Genomic DNA, 5,119 nt, shown 5'->3' with positions numbered 1-5,119 from the left:
AAAAAAAAAAAAAAAAAAAAAAAAAACCTGGGAGAAATTGCTCACCCGAAAGACTGAATCACAAATGTTGGAATTTCAGGCATCCATGAGGACGATACTGGGTGAGGTTCCCCCTGAGACTGGGTGGGGGGCGGACGGAGGGGCACTTGGTGTGGTGCCAGATCACGTACCTCCAGAGCCTCTGCCCTGTGAAGCCTTGGAGACCCAAGGGGTGGCTGTGCTGAAGAGGTCATCAACCAGGGGATTCCACGGAGAGGAAGGCCAGCTGGCCAGCAAGAGACACAGAGCCTGGCCCACTCATGTCCCAGAGCCTTTGCTGAAGGGACACAGCTCTGTGACAGTTGACTTAGGCGCTGTGAAAGACGATGTCAATGCTCTTCTCTGACAGATGGGGACGAGGCCACTGTTGTGCCAACCTCGTGGGCTCTTTCCGAAGATCCAACAGGACAATATCTATGAAAGAAAACCTGAGGAAACTAGGGGCCCAGATGCTGAGTAAGGACAAGACTATCTTGTCACTGTTCTAGGAGTCTGCCATGTGTATGTATCTTTTAATCATGTTTAAAATGTTGCTATGGGGGACCAGCAGGTGGTGTGGTGGTTAAGGGCGCTGGACTCGCATATGCTGACTACAGTTCAAGTCCCAAACCTGGTGGCTTGCTTTCTCACTCCCCACCTCCCGTTCCTCTCTGGTCAAATTAAAATAAATAAAGTTAAATTTAAAAAATGTTGCAGGGGACCAGCAGTTAGTGTAATGGCTATGTCGCTGGACTCCCACGTAGTCGACCACGGTTCAAATCCTGGACCCAGTGGCTTAAACTCACGCCGGGCGCGTGTGCATGTGTGCCCAAGATCCCTAGAGGAGAATGGAGGAGAAGGGATTGTGGCGTGGCCATCCCCACTGGGGGTTGATTTCTCACTTTCTATCTCTCTGTCTCTCTCTGTCTTTCTGGCGAGCGCACGCACGCTATAGCAAAAACCTCTCCAAAAAAAAAAAGTGCCCAAGATCCCGAGAGGAGAATGGAGAAGAAGGGATTGTGACATGGCCATCCCCCCTTGGGGGGGTGATTTCTCGCTTTCTGTCTTTCTGTCTCTCTCTGTCTGTCTGGCGAGCGCACGCGCCCTATAGAAAAAAAAAAAAACCTCTCCAAAAAAAAAGAAAAGTTGCTATAGGGCATGTGCATTCACCAGGGAGGGACAGAGAGAGAAAGTGAGAAATCACCCCTGGGGGGATGGCCACACTCTACTCTTCTGTTCCCCTCTCAGGATTTTGGACACACATGCACATATGCCTGGCCTGTTTTCAAGTTACAGGACCAGAAGTCAACCACACAGTCAGCCACGTGGGAGCCAGCCACGTCCACCACACCACCTCGTGGTCCCCTCCTTCCGATCTTCACAATAACACAGAAACTGTTATAGCTACCCCATTTTAGAGATAGGGCGATTGAGAAACAGAGAAATTAAGTGGGGACCGTGCAATCAGTAGTGAGAGCTGGACTTGGAGCCCAGGTGTCTGGATTGAGGGTCTGTGCTCTGAAGCATAATGCACCTGCCTGCCAGAATGCTTGGTTAAATGAGCAGATGAAGGGAGAAAGAACGAGGGTACAGATAAGTGAGGTTCGGGGTGTAGACTCCTCAGATCTTTGCTTTAATAACAAAAGCTGGAGCTTTCAGCAAGAATTTCTTTCTTCTTTTTCTTCCTTTACTTTTCTTTCCTGTTCGTTCGTTCGTTCGTTCTTTCTTTCTTTCTTTCTTTCTTTCTTCTTTCTTTTCTTTTTTTAATTTTTAAATGTTTGATTCGTCTGTCAGAAGGTTCTGGTATTTTCAAGACACAATTTGCAAAGACACCAGCGTGTCCTAGTGGGTCTTGTCTTCACCGTCTACTCCTGCTCCTCCTCTCCCTGTCCTCCCCACGTCAGCTCACGCTGTCACGGAGGGCAGTCACCCAAGCTGGACATCCGAGTCATCGTCGACACCTCCTTTCACCTAGACAACCTCTAGACCTTCTCCTCAGGGTCACAGCAGAAACTTTACTGGACACAAGGCCATCCAGATGTCGGCCTCTGTCACTCTTGACGGGACAGCTTGCTGAGGCACCCTTCTGCTTTATGATTTCATGAAAAACTGGTTCTAATATTTCACTCCACGGCTTGTTTCCTGTTCCAGTTGATTGCTGCAAAATGAATCAGGCAAAAGCTAGCGGGTTGGAACCAGCAGGTGGTGTAGTAGTTAAGGTGCTAGACTACCATGTGGTCGACCTCATTTTGAGTCCTGGACCTGGTGGCTTGAAACTCTGGCCAGGCACGTGTGTGTGTGTGTGTGTGTGTGTGTGTGTGTGCCCAAAATCCCAAGAGGAAAATGGAGGAGAAAGGACTATGGTATGGCCATCCCCCAGGGGTTGATTCTACCCTTTCTGTCTCTCTCTCTGTCTCTCTGGCAAGCCTCTGTGCTCTACAGCAAAAACATAATAATAATAATAATAATAATAATAATAATAATAATAATAATAAAGTTAGTGGCTTGGGGCCAGCAAGAGGTATTGTGGTTAAGGCAATGGATTCCCACATGGCAGACCATGGTCCAGGTCCTGGACCTGGGAGCTTGCTTTCTCTCTCTTGTGAGCACACATGCTCTATAGCAAATTAAAAAAAAATAATGACATTGGGACCAGCAGATGGCATAATGGTACGTACTGGACATGGTCCCACATAGTCAGCCATGGTTTGAGTCCTGGACCTGATGGCTTAAAACTCAAACTGGGTGTGTCTGCATGTATGCCCAAAATCCTGAGAAGGGAGAAGGGATTGTGGCATGGCCATCCACCTTGGGAGGTGATTTCTCAGTTTCTGTCTCTCTCCGTCTTTCTGGTGAGCACACACATCCTATAGCAAAAATCTCTCTCTCAAAATAAATAAATAAATAAATAAATAAATAAATAAATAAATAAATAAATAAATAACTAAAACGAGGAGCCAGCGTGGTGGGAAAAGGCACCGGATGGATTCCCACATGGTGAACTGAGGTGCAAGTCGCGGACCTGGTGGCTTGCTTTCTCCCTTTCTCCCTTCCTCTGTCTCTTTCTGTCTCTCTCTGCTCAAATTAAAAAATAATAATAATAACAAATGGAAATAAATAAATAATTCTTTTTTTTTTTTGGAGAGGTTTTTGCTATAGGGCGCATGGGCTCGCCAGACAGACAGAGAGAGACAGAGAGACAGAAAGTGAGAAATCACCCCCCCAGGGGGGATGGTCACGCTACAATCCCTTCTCCTCCATTCTCCTCTCGGGATCCTGGGCACACATGCATGCGTGCCTGGAGTGAGTTTAAGCCACCGGGTCCGGGACGCGAACTGCGGTCGACTACATGGGAGTCCAGTGACATAGCCATTACGCTAACTGCTGGTCCCAATAAATAATTCTTTAAAATATATACTAATAAATAAAATTAAATAAAAATTTTTGGAGAGAGACAGAAAGTGACATATACACACCAGAGACAGAAAGTGAGAAATCGCTCCCTAGGGGGCATGGCGATACCCCAATCCCTTCTCCTCCACTCTCCTCTCAGGGTTTTTTTGGGCACACACACACGCAGGCCCAGGATAAGTTTCAAGCCACCAGGTCCAGGACTTGAACCACAGTTGGTCATGTGAGAGGCCAGCAATGTAACCATTACATCATGTGCTGGTCTCTAAATAAATAATTCTTAAAAAAAAAAAAAAAAGTTAATGGTTTGGGGCCAACAGGTGGCATAGTGGCTAAGACATTGGACAACCGTGGTTCAAATCCCAGATCTGGCAACTCGTTCTCACTTTCTCTGTCTCTCTCTCTCTGGTGTGTATATGTGCCCTATAGCAAATTAAAGATAACAATAATAATTAATTAATTTAATTAAATAAATAATTCTCACCAAAAAAGAAGTCAGTGGCTTGGCCATTCAGCCGGCCATTTGGACTTCTCACCTTGGGACCACGGCCCGGTTTGTCTGTAATCTCACAGGGAAGGCCCCGGCACTCACGAATGCTGCTGTCACTTACTCGAAGCCTCGCTTGGCCACGCGTTGGCACTATGCCAAGGCTGAGCTGGTTCCTCCAACCCGCTGAGACTCCTACAGCTATTCAGAGCCTGAAAAAAATAGTCAGCGGTGTTCAAATGGGTAACTTCGAACAGCTCACAGGTAAGGAAGCTCCGCTGAATGGTTTGGGGGCCACCGAGGTGCGGATGTGGTTTCACGTTGGCGAGATGGTAGACAAGCGTGGCATGGTTGGCTATGATGCTTGAAGACCAATCTTTGAACACTGATCCTATATTTGACTTGTTATTGGAATGTTCTTGGACCACGTGTGATCAGATTATCTAAACAAAATAAGATTAAGGTAGTGGCTTAATCAATGCCATTATTAATTTTCATGTTACAGGCCGACTGGGCTCAGCCAGGTACGTGGCTTTCTCTCGGGACTCTCCACGTGGCCGCAGCCATAGGGTGAATGGAATGGAGTGACTGGGAGGCTTCTCTGCTCACACGCGTGGCAGCCGACACCGGATGTCAGCTGGGAGCTCAGCGGGAGTGCTGGCTGGAACACCTGCTCGTGGCTCCCTAATGCGCCCTGGGCACAGCCTGGCGGCTGGATTCCAAGAACAAGAGTCCCACGAAACAGGAAGATGAACTTACAGCTTCCTAAAATTCGGGTCACTTCCACCCCATTCTATTGGTCAAACACTCTCAGGGCCCATATCCAAGGGGAGCACCCAAAACCCCGCATTGCGATGCGAAGAGCATCAGGCGTCCTGGAGCCATGGTGGAACCATCGGATCTGCCAGAGACTTTGGGAAAGTGTCCATTTCTCCTGGAAAACCTCTGCCTCTTCTCTTTATTCAAGGTGGAGCATACGCACATGAGAGAGAAAGGGAGTGAGAGCGAGCAGCTTCCCTCACACGGTCTGGCTGTGCTGTGGTCTCTCTCTTCCGGGACTCCTGCCCTCTCTGGGCCGCTGTGTCCATCTCTGGCAAATGGGGACAACTGTTGTGTCAACCTCACGGGTTCTTTCTCGAGATTAAGTGGGAAAATACCTATGAAAGAAAACCTGGGGAGCAGCAGATGGCATAATGGTTACAT

At 47.9% G+C, this 5,119-nt stretch overlaps 1 pseudogene; it reads left to right on the top strand.

Moving 5' to 3' along the window:
* Window positions 1-4,284, top strand: part of LOC102497059 (ATP synthase subunit g, mitochondrial-like) — a 10,228-nt pseudogene extending 5,944 nt beyond the window's left edge.
* The last annotated feature ends 835 nt before the right edge of the window (window positions 4,285-5,119 follow it).

This window comes from Tupaia chinensis, unplaced genomic scaffold, assembly GCF_000334495.1.
Source record: "Tupaia chinensis unplaced genomic scaffold, TupChi_1.0 Scaffold000628_1, whole genome shotgun sequence".
Taxonomy (NCBI): domain Eukaryota; kingdom Metazoa; phylum Chordata; class Mammalia; order Scandentia; family Tupaiidae; genus Tupaia; species Tupaia belangeri.
Note: the sequence above shows the minus strand (reverse complement) of the source record. Positions and strands in the feature narration are given on the sequence as shown.